Below are 18,441 nucleotides of genomic sequence, written 5' to 3' on the forward strand. Positions count from 1 at the left end.
ATATGTGAATTTAAATATAATTAAGAAAAAGTAGTAAAAGAAAGTCTATAAATGTTTTTCATAGGTAGATATTTAGAGAGTTTATACACTAACATAAATAAGAGAGAGGAGAATCCAGGCAATCCCTTACAGCTGTTTCTTAGTTTTGGTTATCAGCAAGTGCAATAGTGTGCATTGTGCATACATATACATGAAAATTGTTGTTAGTAAATGTATATGAAATAACACATATATATCTGTTTGTATGTCAAAATTTATATAATAACAATTTAATATTAAATTAAAGGATTACTTTGTACGTTTTAGAAGAGTATGTATTTATGTACTTTTACAAGGCGAGCAAGCAGTAACATTGAAGTCACTGACAATTTGTTTCTAAAAGTTAATGCTCTTGATTGTATGTATGTATACATGTATGTATGTATGTATGTATGCATGTATGTCATTGTTCATTTTATTTCAAAATTTCTTGCCAATAGAGAAAGAGCCGGTTTCTAATCTAGATTCAAGGCTCCTTCATTGAATTTCAACATCAACGACAGGGTATTTTTGTATGTATGTATGTATGTGTTCAGATTTGTATGTTTTGCTTTATACATGTATTCTCATGCATATAGTTGCATATCTAGACATGATCATATATATATATATATGGAAAGTTTTGCAGATTTTTACAGTTCCAGTGATAGATTGGATTTGTAGTCTTCGAATTAGATTTCTCCTTGATAGTTTTGAGAAGCCTGATTTCTTAAGATTGGTATTTAGGCAGTGTGTTACATATACGAAGGCCGCAATAATTACAGGTATAATCCTGAACTTGAAGTGTGGATAGAGTAACTGCAGATTTCTCAATAGTTCAGCATAGGTGTTCTCTTTTTCACCGATCTTCAGCTTTATGTTAACATCCGTTTGGCAGCTAATTTCCACAGCTGTGCACAGTTTCTCTTCTCTATCTCAAATCATTATATTAGGTCTGTTTTGCTTACATTTTATTGAGGTCTTCACTGGTGCATTTCACCAATACTTCTTTTTATTATGAGTGGCTATGGCTTCTACCATACAGTGGGTTCTATTTCTTTGTTCTCGGAGTTATCTTTCCGATGGATTTCATTATAGAGTGTCCTAGCTACAACATCATGTCCCATCGGGAGATAATACCGTGATGACATTTTCGGACAACTGCTTATGATGTAGGTGATATTTTCGGTGTTAACTCCACAAAGTCTGCATCAGTTGTCACATTTTACTGCCTTTCCTGAATCTTTATTTCTTTTGTGCATCAGGTATTTGGTTGATATTTCCTGTTCCTGGATTGCAAACGCATACCCTTCAAAGTGGGAGGTAGTAATCCGGCTATTCATCCATGATAAACTGCTTTGACGATCGCTGTTACTCTCATCTCGGAGTTTTCTACTAATATATCCATGCATAGTCTTCTGCTCATATAGGCTCATCCTTTCATCTGATGATACGTTGCGGTAGGGTCGTGCGGCTTCTTTGGGCATGTATTCTAGGTTATCAGACAAAGAATGTTGCTCAAGGTACTGCCTTCCAAGTCTTATGATGTCATCAGCCTCATGTATGCAAACTTGGTCAAGGGATGCACTTCGACACTTGTTGGTTAAAAGATGTTGCCGAAGGGATAGGATACGACATTCAAAGGCATTTTGGATCGATGTTAAGCCTCTGCCGCCTTGTTTTCGTTGTAGGTCGAGGCAGTCTACGTCACTGTTTATGTGGAAATTATGTGTGCTTGTTAGTATTTTTCGGGTTTTCACATCAATGGCTCGGATCTCATCAAGCGTCCAATCAAGCATCCCAAATGTTGGTATGAGTACTGGCACTGCAGATACATTGTGTTTTATTGAATGCAGAGAGTTCTGAGATCCAAATTTTCTTTATTCAGTTGTAATATTCTTTAGTGACGCGCGTTTTGTCACAGGTGCCATTGTAAGATATGTCATCATCCACCCCTAGGTACCTGCAACATTCCTCGTCAGATATAGGGGAAGCAGGCAAATCATTGATGGAGATGTCACTAGTCTGGTTTACAGTTTTCCCCCTCTTCACAACCATTTAACAACATTCATGTATGTATGTATGTATGTATGTATGCATGCATGTATGTATGTATGTGTGTATGTATGTATGTATGCATGTATGTATGTATGTATGCATTCATGCATGTATGTATGTACGTACGTATGTATGTATGTATTAATGATTTTTCTTTGAGTTTTATTTAAGTTCTTCTTGAGAGAGTTCAAGACAGTCGCTTGAGAGAGTTCAAGTCATATATACATTTACGCGTGTTAGGCCATATATAAATGTATATATTTGCGAATAACTATGTAGATAAATCCTTTATTTCCTTGAGATGTATGAGATAAATACGAATGAAAGGAACAAGACAGTCGGAAAATAAACTGAAGCAAATGCATACACATGAATACGCCGACGCGCGTATGCGCATGCACACACAAATTAACACACAGACATACACACACACTGTTCATCACAAATGTCTCTTCACATTCATCATCGTACACGTACACACTCACATGTTCACTCATCACACACACGCACACACACAAACACACGCAAGCACACACACACACACACGCACACACATACACACGGAAACATACACACGCAAAACACACACACGCAAAACACACACACACACACACATACACGCGCACGCGCGCACACACACGTCATAAAGGATATGAATACGTATGTCAGGGACTCGTTTTCATCTCACTACGGCTAGGAAACTGCCAACTTGACATTAGAGTCGGTAGAACATCCGTTATTCAAAATTCATCGATATTCGTACTTGCAAAATAACTTTCTTCTGCTTGTGCAACTGCATGCGTGTACATTTGTACATGTACGTGCATCTACACCTATATGTGCATCCGCGCATGTATGTGCAAGGATGAACAAGTTCTTTTGAGGAAAATAGCGTTTTCCCATCCGCGCAAGTCTTCCCTGTTTACGCCACTCATGTTTTGTTCTTTCAAGAGCAAACATTTCCGCCGACTTTGCTTGGAACCAGTGTTGCCGTCAGTGTTACTGGCAGAATACAAGGTACCGGAAAAGATACTATAAAGCATTTAGCCCGACCCTCCAACAGTTTCTTGAATTCACTGTCCTGGATTGGTTCATTTTTTGCCGACCCCGAAAGGAAGAAATGCAAAAATTGACCGTAGCGTGATTTGAACACAACGTAATGAGTCGGAAAAATAATGTGAGACATTTTAAACAACACTCTAACGATTCTTCCAATTCGCGGCTTTATTGCAGGGACACCTCAGTCAATAGAGGACTACAAATACCTAGACATTATAGTGGAATCCTTAAAGAGGCTCTGTGTTCTCTTGGAGTCAAATATACAACACAGTCAAATAGACAACACACCATAACCAGTTAAATAGGGCAATCAGTAGGTAAGGCAAAATTGCATTACATTGCTCTAAAAATCATGGTATGTTGATGATGAACTAGCAGCAGCAATAGCAACGACACAAGAGCAACAGCACTGTACCGCAAGCAACAGCAGTAGTTTTGCTGTTGTGTTCTATATTATTGGCAACAGAAGTTGCTGGTATTGTTAACTGTTATCTTCATTGTTGCTGTTTCACAACAGCTCAGATCGAATGAACCTATGATCTAAGGCGTTCCCGCGGTGACCATCTCGTCTGTTGTTTTTAGACTCGGTGTAGCTAATTCTATTTTTCCTGACAGTTGGGCGAGTTTTCAGTGTTATTTGGTTGCTATTTCTCGCAGGTCGAGCAATCACATATAGTCTCCCCATTGTCTCGTCCATGGTTGCTGTTGTTATTACTAACAGTATTGTCGTTGCTCGCTTGTAGCAATCACTACAGCAGTCAGATTACTACACCTAATGTCGCGATTAGCTAGAGTATAACTCACGTGATAAAAAAAATCTAGCAAATCATGTCTTCTCGGGGAACAGGCTCCAGCAACGATTTCATCTTTCGGCGCGTTTCTTTCTGAGCCTAATCTAAATCCGACACACCTTGATTACTTGACAGAGAGAGAGACTGAAGAGAGCATTGACAGACACTATAGGAGATGGCATAATAGAGACGGCGAACAACATCTGGCAACACAAAGGCAATGGACGAAAGACAGAAATCAGTAGCACAGCAGGCAGATAACCACACTTTAACTGCTACAACAATTACACCAAGAACAGTAATATTCAAACTCCCTGGGCATTTTATTGTCCGCAATAACGACAGTATTAGTTTTTTGTGTACGAAAAGAATAAAAGCCAACAAATATCTGTGTTCGTCATGGTACAACTGGTGACCTCCGATGCTTGAAACAGCACTAGAACAGGTTTATTGACATAGTCAGCAGGACAACACAATCACTTGGATACCACAGTCACCTTGATATAATAATCAGCAGGATAACATGTCAGAATGAGAAGGATACTCACTTCTCCGCAGTTATCAGGACGCCACACCACACCACACCACACCACATCACACCACACCACATCACATCACACCACACCACACCACACCACACCACACCGAAGCCCCTTGGATAGCACAAGTTAGTCATTATAGGAAGACTGCACCATACTCTAAGCATAAATTGGCTCACTGTGTCCATTGAACGAATATTTACTGTTCCATAGACGAAAAACACAACTCATACCACGCACACACTCACTCAAACACACACACACACACACACGATGGGGTGCTGAAGCGTTCCTGGCTTTAAGGGTACTATGAAAGGCCTGGCTGGAGGCCCAATCTTCCGAGTTCTTTTACAGGGTTTAGAAAGATTGAAGGACCGCTACAATGAATGAGTGAATCTGAGAGGTGAATATGTTGGATACAATCATAATTAACTGATCCTCCTGTACTTTCTTTTAACCAAAACCAGGAACTTTTAGCACCTCCCTGGTACATACACACACAAACACAATACAAACTTCTAACCCATCCCACACACATAATCCAGAATACCACTACTAGTGACCTTCCCTCTCTGCCTCGATCGACAGGTATATGACATAGTTGGAAATGGCAACGGTTACTGACCTATATGAGGGAATGTCATCTTTTGAAGGTTTCAGTGCGGCTGAACTTGGAGTGACTTTCATGGTCTTTCCCAATCTTTGTCTGTTGAATAAAATAACTTCTTTTTTTCTCCTCAGTCAAAGCTGTATTCGACACGATTTTGGCATTTAAATTTATGATCTCGCATTTTTTTGAAAACATCTATTGTTATTGCAGCAGTAGCAACAGTCTCCTCCTCCTCCTCCTCCTCCTCCTCCTCCTCCTCCTCCTCCTCCTCCTCCTCCTCCCCCTCCTCCTCCCCCTCCTCCTCCTCCTCCTCATCATCATCATCATCCTCATCATCATCATCATCATCATCATCATCACCATCAGCAGCTGTAAGAGCAGTAGTATTGGAATGGGGTTTTTGTTGTTGTGACTGTGGTTATTCTGGTTTTGCGGTTATCGTTGTTGTTTCCTCCCAGGTCAACTTTGAGAAAGCAGGCCGATGGATAAAAGGCTGTCCATTTCATCCGTGACCATCAGGATTGACAGTTATTTCCAGCAGGTCGAGTGACAGCTTAGAGACTTTAATCATTGGCTCATGGTAGTAATCGCGTTTGAGGATCAGGTTGGTATCACCTTTGTTATTGCAATTAGTAGTAGTAGTAGCAGTAGCAGCAGTAGCAACAGTATTAATAGTAGTAGTAGTTGTTGCTGCTGTTGTCATCGTCGTAGTGGTAGTAGTAGAAGTAGTTGTAGCAGTAATATTAATTATTGTAGTAGTAGTAGTAGTAGTAGTAGTAGTAGTAGTAGTAGTAGCAATAGCAGGAATAGTAGTTATCATCATAGTAGTAGTTGTTGTAGTGGTAGCAGCAGCAGCATCATAAAGTGAAAGGAAGAGGAGTAAACGACAGAGTATTTATGGCGGAGAAATAAGTCGACAAAATACAACAGCGATAGTTATATTTACGTTCGAATCACCCGGAACGTATGCAGAATGAATATTCTTTTATTCGTTTCAGCTACGTGACTGTGGCCATGCTGGAGCACTACTCACACAGTATTGAGTCCCTGTTTAAGGAGCTTCCATCCGGCTCGCAAAGTCAAACGAATTTGACAACCCTGCATTAGAGCGTCGGATAAAATACTTACTGATAACTGTTCAAACTCTCCGCGCTCAGAGTTAAAGTCTTGCCGAGGCCAACTTTACTTTTATTTTTTCCCGGGGTCGATAAAAACGTACCAATTCAGGCAGATGGATTGGAGGAACTGTAAGAACGTCGGACCGGATACCTCATGGTGTTTGTTTCGGGTTTTGTGTTCTGAGTTGAAATCCCGTTGTGATATACTTGAATGGTGGACTTAATGCGTCACCCGGCTTAACACCACCTCCTGGCACATTGAGTACCTGACCTAAGACAAAAAAATAATATAAAAATTTTGTTATACAGTGTTATGACTTAAATCTGTCATGAGTCCTATGATTTATAAGGCCAGAGCTTAACCCGGCTTCTATGGCGTATAAGTGACCGAGAGTGCAACCCAGTCACCCATGACCCATGAATGGAGCGCTGGTCTGTTACAGGTTCTGTATATTATTGGAACCCGTTTATGGCTGAGTGGACTGGAACACCGTCCAGTTCCACAAGAGCAAACGGACTGGGATTCATTGACGTAGAGCATCTCTCCTTGATGTTGTTACTGTTGTAGCACACTCGAGAATGCCCCTCAGCAATGCTAAGGACGTTGGTAAGAGGTAGCCCTTTCCCATACATGATGGTCCTTTCACAGATGAGTCTCTGTAGATACATTTCCTGGTTTGTGAGAAAAAGTTGGACGTTTCAACTAACAATAATTTATTCAACTCCATGTTTTCTGCACTTCAGAATTTACACAACGTTCCTCTTATGTAATCACTATGACTTACTAAAACTCTAATCACCACTACCACCACCACCACTATCATCATCACCTCCACTACTATCTTCACCACCACTACCATCATGACCGCCGCTGCTCCACCCCACCAACACGCCACCGCCACCACTATCGCCCTTCCCACCACCACCACAAAAATAACAACAACCGCCGCCGCCGCCGCCAACGCTAGCATCACCAGAACCACAACTTCTATCGCAGCAACTAATAACACGACGACGACGATGACCACGACCACCACGACCACGACCACCACCACGACCACCACCACCACCATCACATTCACTTCCTTCACCACCACCATCACCACAGCCGCCAACGCTGACATTACCATCATCACCAGCGCTTCAAACAAAATCACCATCTACACCTCCACCATCACTTCACAATCATCTTCACAATCACCACTACTACTAAAGCCACCACCACCACCATCACCACCACCACTACCACCACCGCCACCACCGCCACCACCGCAAAAGCTTCTATCATTCCAACAACTCTAACCCATCGCTAACATCTCTTACCATCACCCACACCGTAACCACTACCAACAATATTCTGTACACCGATGTCACCTTTCTCATATCTTCTCTCAAAATCTAATTACAGTCTAATTAAGTAAATCACTGAGGCAGACTCCTTAAAAAATTGCATAAAATTTATTCTTGTCGACAAATCACCATATCATTATTCCATGTCATACTGTTCCTATTCCGTACCACTCCATCTAATTTCGTTATACTTCATCCCACTTGGCCCAGCTTTATCAATCATATTTGTTTCTTCTCTATTGCACCGTTCGCTCATTAACGACCTTGGTTACACTTCTCTCTCCTTATCACCACTCCGCCTCATTTAACTTTATTTCGTGTCTCTCCACTTCGCTGCATTCCACCGTTCTCCTTCTCATTCAACCATATTTACATCTCTATCTTCTTTCCATTTACACATTCCATTTCATCCCAAATATTCTTAATTTCCTCCGTTCCATCCGCTTCTATCTCAATCTTTCCGTCTCTTACCCCATTCTTTCGCTGTTACCCTTCACTTTTTTCAGTCCAATCTTCATTATACTTACTTCTCTACATTTCACACCGATTCTCTTTGCTTCATCCCGCCTCACTCGATCTATGTCTGCCCCATTGCTTTACACATTTGCTGTTGTTCTCATTTAAGATCTAAGGATTTCTCTCTAGTCTCTTCGCAAATAACAACCACCAATATTCTACTACATCTCTCTCTTTCTCTCTTTCTCGCTAACTCTATTTCTCTATCATTCCTACCTCTCTCTGTTCATATTTGCGTACATACATACCTACATACATACATACATACATACATACATACGTACGTACATACATACATACATACATACATACATACATACATACATACATACGAAGTTACTGTGAATAAAGATAGACCCGAGAAAATCACACAAAAATATGGTAGTCAAAACTCTCTTCTTACTACAAGAGAATATCCCACAATGCATTTTCAGTACCAGCGCTGATTCCAACATGACTGGTCTATAGAGGAAATCCACTCTATAAACATTAATATTCACAAGATCTTGACATCAATGGGAAACTTCTACAGAAACAGTGATATCGACAGGCTCTATCTAAGAAAAAAATGAAGGCAAAGGCTTGATGTCAGTGCAGACAGACTTCGTATGTCGTATAGTCTTTCTCAGACAGCTTTCGAATGTGGTATAGTCTTTCTCAGACAGCACCTGTTAAACAAAAGCAGCAAAATACAGTAGCTTAGTGCTGAAAAGCGAAGAGGACAGCATTTACGAGTCGGCAGTGAGCTTTTCAGGAAGCATTCTCTTCCCGATGACCTCTCATACAACTCGCAAAAACCTGGACTGATGTACCTCGGAGAAGACCTGGATGTGAAACGCTCAGCATACCAGATATAAAAAAAAAAGCTCTAAAAATCTATGCATGGGTATGTTTCCCAAAGACTAAAAGAAGGCAGTAATGGATTCGTGACCGCTACATCATATTATACTTCGAAAGCAATTCATTTTCAATCCAAGCAAAGTAAATTGCTACGAAATACCGAGTAAATAAAAGAGAGTGTGAAACCCTTGCAGCCCCGCAAAATACAACCGAAAATGTAGATTGTATATTTCTGCAGAGGACACCACACATACAATTAGCATCTGTTCAAAAATGTCATGAAAGTACTGCTTCCCATTGTGACGTGAGGTCGCTAAAACAATGCCATTCAAAACATGACTGTCATGGAATAAATATAGAGAGTCCCTCTGTTATTGAATATATACACAAGCATCAACGCAGGGAATATTGGTGGAATATTCTCATCCAAATTTCTGTCAAGTGTAGACATGAGAGGTAGGATATTGGTTTTTGGGACAAACAAGAAAAAAAACGCGTCCCGTCATAGAGGTCAGTTGCTCTGCTGATGTGAATATCTTTTCGAAAACAAAAGAGCGACAGGATAACCACAATGAACTGCTCCGAAAGCTCCAGCTTCTATATCTAGATTATAAATTCACATTTAAAGTAATTGGCGTTTTTGGTTTTTGTGATTAAAGCCGAGGTGACAATCTGGATAAGCTAGCGTTTTCAAGAAAAGAAAACAACCAGCTAATTAGTAAATTGCAAAAAGAATCTGTAAATGGAACTTTAAAATTCTGCAAGATTTTTCTCAAGTTTAATTTGTTTTTGTTATCTACATTCCAAAGAAAAAACGTAAAAAGTATATAACTATATACACACCTGAATCTCTGATTCCGTCATCCTCCCTCCCTACCCCTTCCTCTTCTTATCGTTTATCCTTTCTTTTCCTCTGCCTCTAATTCCTTTCTCATTATTAACATTTTCTATCACCCCTTTTCCTACTATTCCTTCAATCTCCCTCTAAGCGATCCTCGTCACCTCGTTCATCCATGTCCGACTTCGAACAAAAAAATAAATCAAAACAATAAAATGATAATAAATAGGCGCAGGCCTGGCTGTGTGGTGCGAAGCTTACTTCTCAACCATATGGTTCCGGGTTCAGTCCTACTGCGTGGGCGAGTGTCTTCTGCTTCAGCCATGGACCGACCAAAGCCTTCAGAGGGGATTTGGTAGATGGGAACGGAAAGTAGTATGTTGTGTGTGTGTTTGTGTGTGTGTGTGTGCGTGCGTGCGCGCGCGTGTGTATGTGTGGTAAGTAGCTTGCTTACCAACCACATGGTTCCGGGTTCAGTCCCACTGCGTGGCACCTTGGGCAAGTGTCTTCTACTATAGCCTCGGGCCAACCAAAGCCTTGTGAGTGGATTTGGCAGTCGGAAACTGAAAGAAGCCCGTGTTATATATATATATATATATTATATATGAATATGTTTGTGTGTCTGTGTTTGTTCCCCCAACATCGTTGACAACCGATGCTGGTGTGATTACGTCCCCGTAACATAGCGGTTCGACAAAAGGGACCGATAGAATAGGTATTACGCTTACAAAGAATAAATCCTGGGGACGGTTTGCCCCAAAACAGGCGGTGGTCCAGCATGGCCGCAGTCAAATGACTGAAACTAGTAAAAGAATAAAAGAATATATATAGAGTAAAAAGTGATCTACTTTCTCGTTTACTCTGCTTTCGTCTAACCTTTCTCCTTGTATCCTTTCCGTTCAGCCCTTGATATATATATATATATATATATATTGTTTGTGTGTGTGCGTATGCATATATAAGGCTTTACTTCCACTCACGCCAGCTTAATTTAATTCGTCCATAGTCGAAAGACACCTATTGTTATATCCTGTTATTTGTATTTCCTTGTTTTCGTATACATTCGCTGCTTTCTTCCAAGGAATCTAATGCTCTTAGCTTAGTTTTTCCTTGGGGTTGGCCAGATTGGAGCAATATCGAGTATAGCCAGCCGAAATTGCAAAGATAATCCGGAACTCGACTGAGAAAAGAAAACTCCGAATGACCCGTCCCTGTTTTCTTTGTATCGTCTATCTGGATGTTTTATTGTCCCTTTCTTGTATCATCTAACTGTCTGGATGGTTTGCGTTCTTGTCCCATTTTGTATTTTTTAATATATATATATATATATATATATATATATATATATATATATATATACACACACACACACACACACACACACACACACACACACACACACACACACACACACACACACATATATATATATATATATATATATATATATATATATATATATATATATATGTATGTATATATATATATATATGTATATATATATAGGTAAGTGGTAGGTTTGCCTCGATCCTTCAGGGGTAGTCTGAAGCATCCAAGCAACCAGGGGATGTTTAAATCCGGAGGCACTCCTGGGGATCACCTGTATGGGTACCGTCTTGGGAAGAGGGCGTCCAGAGGCAGGTAATATGTTGCTTAAACCGTAGTTTATGTATTTACTTGGAGAATGGAGCAACAAATACAAGAAAAAGCATTTTCGTTGGACTAGATAGCCGTTGTTTTATTATGTGGAACTTGTGAAATGAGTCAGTGTGGAGGTTTAGGTTATGTAATGAGTCATTTTGTATATTATGTCTTAGTCACTTACGTACGTAAGTGACTAAGAAAAATTTGTAGTTTAGAATCAGTAGTTCTTTGACTGCTATATATATATATATATATATATATATATATATATATATATATATATATATATATATATATATATATATATATATATATATATGTATGTATATATATATATATATATATATATATATATGTGTGTGTGTGTGTGTGTGTGTGTGTGTGTGTGTGTGTGTTTGTGTGTGTGTGTGTGTGTGCGTGTGTGTGTATCTTTGTGCCTGTGTTTGTTCAGTCATCACCGCTTAACAACCGGCATTGATGTGTTTACGACCCGTAATCTAGCGGTTCAGCAAAAGACACCGGTAGAATAAATACCAGGCTTAGAAGCAACAAAAAGAGTACTGGGCCGGGTCGATTCATTCGGCTAAAAATTCTTCAAGCCGGTGCCCCAGCATGGCCGTAGTCTCACGACTGTAACAAGGAAGAATATAAAGCATAAAAGATAAAAATAAATAAACTAAAAATAAACTCCTTTCTCCTTTACTTCCCATACCCCATACGCTTTTACTTCAACCAATTCGCCATTGCCACCCGCCGTTTCTCTTTAAGTCCCTATCCCTATCTGTTACTCTTGAATTGCAACTCCTTCACAGTTGTTAGTCCAGCCTCAAGCAACTTGGACGCGATAATGTGGTATGGTAGACAACGGGAAATCAGTCGCATCATTTTGCATTTAAATGTCCTAATTAGTGTTCTCCAGCAGAGGGAACCAGTTGAGGTGGATACAGCTACGTCTTTAAATAGATTAAGCTGGATAGAGAAAATTTAACAGATTGCTGAACTGACAAAGAGAGACATAATCTAGCAAACACACACACACACACACACACACACAAACTTAATGAGATGAATGATGGATACAACGGTAAACAATAGGAAGACAGAGAAAGAGATCGGGGAAGGAAAGTGGGATAGAGAGGGGTCGGATTGAGTGGGGATGAATGGACATGAGGAGGGAAGGGAGAGAAAGTTAGAGAAGGGTAGGAAAACAGTAATATATACTTCTATCTATCTCTCTATCTGTCTGTCTGTCTATGCAGCTCTCCCTCTCTCATATATATATATATATATATATATGTACATATACCGGGGTAAGCACATAAAATGTGCAACAAGGTGGAAAAAAGAGTACTCAAATACCAGAGGTAGAGTAATATGCTTTATTTAAAAGCAGCAGAAATATAACAAAAGACTGTTACTCAACAGTCTTTTGTTATATTTCTGCTGCTTTTAAATAAAGTATATATATATATATATATATATATACACATATATTGGGTCATATCATGGATCATGCGGCTTTTTTATCCTTCTTTTATTTTTCAAAATTAAGACAAAGTTCTCTTTTAATCTAAAATATGCTCTCCTTCATTTTCTACAATGCTCTTCCATCTATCTGGTAGACTTGCAAGGCCCCTCCTCCAAATTCACTTGTCCGTAATGAAAAATACTAACCCAGTACTGTTCTGACCTCATCTACAGAATTCGTATTTTTTCCGTTCAAATGATTTTGAAGACGACAGAATAAATGATAATCAGATGAGGCAACGTCCGGCGAATAGGACATCGTTTTCTATACAAACTGCTCCAGCCTTTGGAATGTCATCCTCGCTGTATGCGGCCGAGCATTATCCTGATGGAAGAATGCCTTTCGTCTTGAAAGCAAAGATGGTCGTTTGTCTTCTAGCGCTGACTTAAGCCGCTCAAGCTGCTCGCAGTAGATATCCTTTGTTATCGTTTGGTTTGGGTTTAAAAGTTGAAAGTGGACTAAACCTTTCATATCCCACAAAACAGATAACAACACCTTACATGGGTGAAGACCTTCTTTAGCCTGGGGTACACGTGTTTTTCCTTTCCCTACCCACTATCATCAGCGCTTGACACGTTTATAGAGAACCTATTTCTCGTCACCAGTCACTATTCGGTCCCAAAAAGTTCATTCGTGAGACGTGACAGCAAAGAGCACACATTCACTCTCTGCGCGTGATTAGACTCAGAAGATTTGTGAGGAACCCACTGACCCAATTTGATGACTTTTTCGATGGCATGCAGGCATCGATGAATGGTTGAATGACCAAATCTAAGCTTCTCTGGTAGTTCCTCAACAGTTACGATGGGATCTTGTTCCACCAAGATTTGTAGGACGTCCTCGTCGAGCTCTACAGATCTTCCAGGACGAGTCCCGTCTTCTAGGCTTTAGTTTCCGATCTCCATATACTGCATTAATATTCCTCATACTTTCCGTTGCGTTGTTGCCTTTACTGAACTCAAAAAGCAAAATATGCCGAATATGCTTCTTTATCACTTCCATTATAGCTTTGATATAACTATTAAAATTGGACTGCACCCTTCAAAACTTGCACTAAGAATAAATACAAGGTAAAATTACTGCCTGTTTTTATAGCAAGTTGATGCATGTAGTTTATCTCGTCCCCCCTCCGACTGTTATTTCATGCAATTGAAAAAACCGTATTATTTATGGGATGACCCAATATATATGCGCATATATGTGTGTGTGCGTGTATATATATATATATATATATATATATATATATATATATTCACACACACAGACCAATAGAATAATTTCTAGGTTTACAAAGAGTAACTCCTGGGACGATTTATTCGACTAAAACCCCTTAAGATAGTGCTCCAGCATGGCCGCAGTCAAATGACTGAAACAAGTAAAAGAATAAAAGAATATATATATATATATATATATATATATATATATATATATATATATATATATATATATATGAGGAAAATTCACAAAAAAAGCAAAAGACAAAGATAGATGGCGTAGAAAACAAACAGATGTATTAGTATAACGCTCGGGAAGTGAAAAGGTCTTTAACGTTTCGAGCCTACGCTCTTCTACAGAAAGAAACACGGAAAGAAACAAGGAGAGAAACAAGAAGAGAGAAAAAGAATGTGTAGTGGCTAGCGATCTATCATGGCGAAATATATATATGCATATATAATTATGTACGTATATATATATATATATCTATCATGGCGAAATATATATATGCATATATAATTATGTACGTATATATATATATATATATATATATATATATATATATATATACGTACCTAATTATATATGCATATATATATTTCGCCATGATAGATCGCTAGCCACTACACATTCTTTTTCTCTCTTCTTGTTTCTCTCCTTGTTTCTTTCCGTGTTTCTTTCTGTAGAAGAGCGTAGGCTCGAAACGTTAAAGACCTTTTCACTTCCCGAGCGTTATACTAATACATCTGTTTGTTTTCTACGCCATCTATCTTTGTCTTTTGCTTTTTTTGTGAATTTTCCTCATATATATATATATATATATATATATATATATATATATATATATATATATATATATATATGTATATATGTATGTATATACACATGTACACGAATATATCCATGTATACACGTATATACATATATATCAATTTATATACATATATATATATATATATATATATATATACATACATACATACACACACACATATATATATGTGTGTGTGTATATATATATATATATATATATATACACATACATACATACATACATACATACATATATATATGTGTTTGTGTGTACCTGTATACGTATTTATATATATTTAAAAGTAAGGAAAAATAATGGAAACCCCCTTTATAATTTAATATGGATTTGGTTAACCTTTGACATTAACTACTGTTTTAATACGTCGAGGAATTGGCTCGTACAGGTTCTGAATGGGTGTTAAGGGAAACCTACTTTAGCTCTTTCAGTGATGATGGCAGTGGGGAGAACCTTCTCACTTGCTATTCCAAAATTCACACTGAATGCTCGTATACTGAAATCCGGTAATTGGGGGGGGGGGGGCAATCCAAGTGGTCTACTTCCCCTTCGTGCTCTTCGTACCAGTTTTGAATGAATTTAGCTGTGTGAATCGGCGCATTATCCTCCTGGAAGATTGCGCTACTATAAGAGAATAATATTTGTACCATAGGACAGACACGAGTAATCACAATACTCAGATAATCCTTGGTGTTGACTCTTTAAACCAACTAAAGGGACGAGAGAATTCTGTAATATGTCTGTCCAAATAATCACAAGCCACTGTCTTCTTTCATAGCCTTGCTCCGAAGTGGGATAAAGAAGGAATGATGATTAATCAACGAAAATAACTGTTCCTCTCAGTCATTAACATCTCATAGTCAAGCAATATCTGTGTACCAATGATTTCTGGGTTATTTCTCTTCATCAGCACAGAATAATCGCTTGGCTAGAGATGGTGACACTAGTTCTTATTCGAAGTATATACTTTTCAAAATGAAACACAGTCACTGATTTCCTAAACAGAAAACTATTTGTTCTAAATCTGTGAACGAGAAATATGCCAAGTGATTATTCTGTGCTGGTGAAGGGAAATAACCCAAAAATCATTGGTACATAGATATTGCTTTGAGCTGAGTGAGGACACTACCTTCCTTGTTCGAAAATATTAAGACGATGCTTTCCTGGGGCTAAATAGCAGTAACATTCCTCTTAATCAGAACTGCCATTTTACGTTGGCAAATAAACTTTACTCTAGAGTACTTTTGCTGCATATTTCTCGCTCAGAAATTTAAACCTAATAGTTTTTCTACATTATTTACATCATTTACATTTGACGGATATTTGTCCCCATCTTGTTTGTTGTTAACACAATGATTCGGCTAATATACCCTCCAGCATTCATCAGGTATCTTGGGGAAATTTCGAACCTGTGTACCGTGTGGGAAGATGAACGGGGGCATAACATCGTTATCACTAGTGATCACTCCAAACACCGTGATGTTGACTCGATGTTTGATTATTCTCTCTCTCGGTACATGTTTTGGGGACACAGGAAGCCAACGGTTGTTCTCTGTGTTCACAGCAAGCCAACGGTTGTTCTCTCTGTTCGTATTGGAGCTTCGGGCGCGAATGCCAGGCAGTACAGTATGTCGTTTTCCAAATTTCTGATAGAGTGAATTGCATCATGGTGCTGCTTTTGTCACGAAGGGTCCCAACTGAGCCTACTATATTGTATAGTCGACAAAATCAAAAACAAACAATGCGCAAGCAATGCGCGAAATTAAAAATCTAAAATGGCGACAATTTACCCATCGTATCCTATAGATAGATAGATAAACAGATAGATAGATAAATAGATAGATAGATAACTCTTTTTGTCTATCCCTCGCTCTCTCTCTCTCTTTTGCTCTCTCTCTCTCTTTTGCTCTCTCTCTCTCTTTTGCTCTCTCTCTCTCTCTTTTGCTCTCTCTCTCTCTCTTTTGCTCTCTCTCTCTCTCTCTCTCTCTCTTGCTCTCTCTCTCTCTATTGCTCTCTCTCTCTCTCTCTCTCTTGCTCTCTCTCTCTCTCTCTCTTGCTCTCTCTCTCTCTCTATCTCTCTCTTGCTCTCTCTCCCTCTCTTTCTCTCTCTCTCATTTTATGTCCACGTATTTCAATATCAGTATTCATATATCTATTTCCTCGAATCTCATAAATTAACTGAATTCACTTGACTTTCCCGAACCGGATGTATATTTCAATAGTTTGTCCTCTGTTTTGTTAGAGAGAGTCTCTCCCTGAATAAACTGCGTCACGGGATGCTGGTCGTAATAGGAACCACATCAGTAGCACAAACAGACTCAACGCTTACAGACTTCCACAACACCACAGTCACAATTATAAACACCACAAAATAAAATCATCAAAATATATACAGACTAATCCAAAATATCACGCAATGTAAACAATAAGCAAACATAATGACGATAAGACTTAGCCCAATAAACAAAATCTAGGAATCGTATCAAATATTATACTTCAAGGTATAAGGCTCAAGCATTGCGGTGTGGCTAGAAGCTTGCTTCCCATCCACATGGTTCTGGGTTCGGTCCCACCGCGTGGAAACTTGCACAAATGTTTTCCTTTCAAAGACTTATGAGTGGATTTAGAAGACGGACATTCAAAGTCGCCCGTCAAATATATATATGCTCTCCTGTGTGATCCCTCTGTCTGGCATTCGCCATGATAGATCGCTAGCCACTAAACTTTTTTTATTTTCTCTCCCTGTTTATTTTTGTGTTCCTTTCTGTCGAAGAGCGTAGACTCCAAACTTAAAAGACTTTCTCACTTCCCGAGCGTTAAACTAATACATCTGTTTGTTGTTTACTCACCCGTCTTCGCCTTTTGTTTTTTTGTAAATATATATATTTATATATATATATATATATATATATATATATATATATATATATATATATATATATATATATATATATATATATACGCATACATACATATATATACGCATATATATATATATATATATATATATATATATATATATATATATATATATATACATATATATACATACATACAACCGGTGTTGGTGTGTTTACGTCCGCGTAACCTAGCAATTTGGAAAATGTGACCGATAGAATAAATGCCAGGTTTTAAATTAGTACTGGGATCGATTCATTCGACTAGAAATTCTTCAAGGGGATACCCCAGCATGGCCATAGTCTAATGACTGAAACAAGTGAAGGATAAAAGATAAAAAGTGCACCATGCCTTTCAACTTACTGGGGTTGATAAAAGATACCAATCTAAGGCGGTTCGTTGGCGAACAGTAAAAACGTCGGACCGGATGCGTCGTGGTTTTTATTCCGGTTCTTTGTATTCTGAATTCAAAACCTGTCGTAGATTACACTTCAACTTATTGTCTAGTTTAACGCCTCCGACTCGTACGCAACTTGGTTACCTGTAGAGGTGTCCATTCTGTTGCAAGCATTCAGGTCAGGTTTCCAGAG

Source organism: Octopus bimaculoides, chromosome 7, assembly GCF_046866305.1.
Source record: "Octopus bimaculoides isolate indiv1 chromosome 7, ASM4686630v1, whole genome shotgun sequence".
In the NCBI taxonomy this organism is placed as follows: Eukaryota; Metazoa; Mollusca; class Cephalopoda; order Octopoda; family Octopodidae; genus Octopus; species Octopus bimaculoides.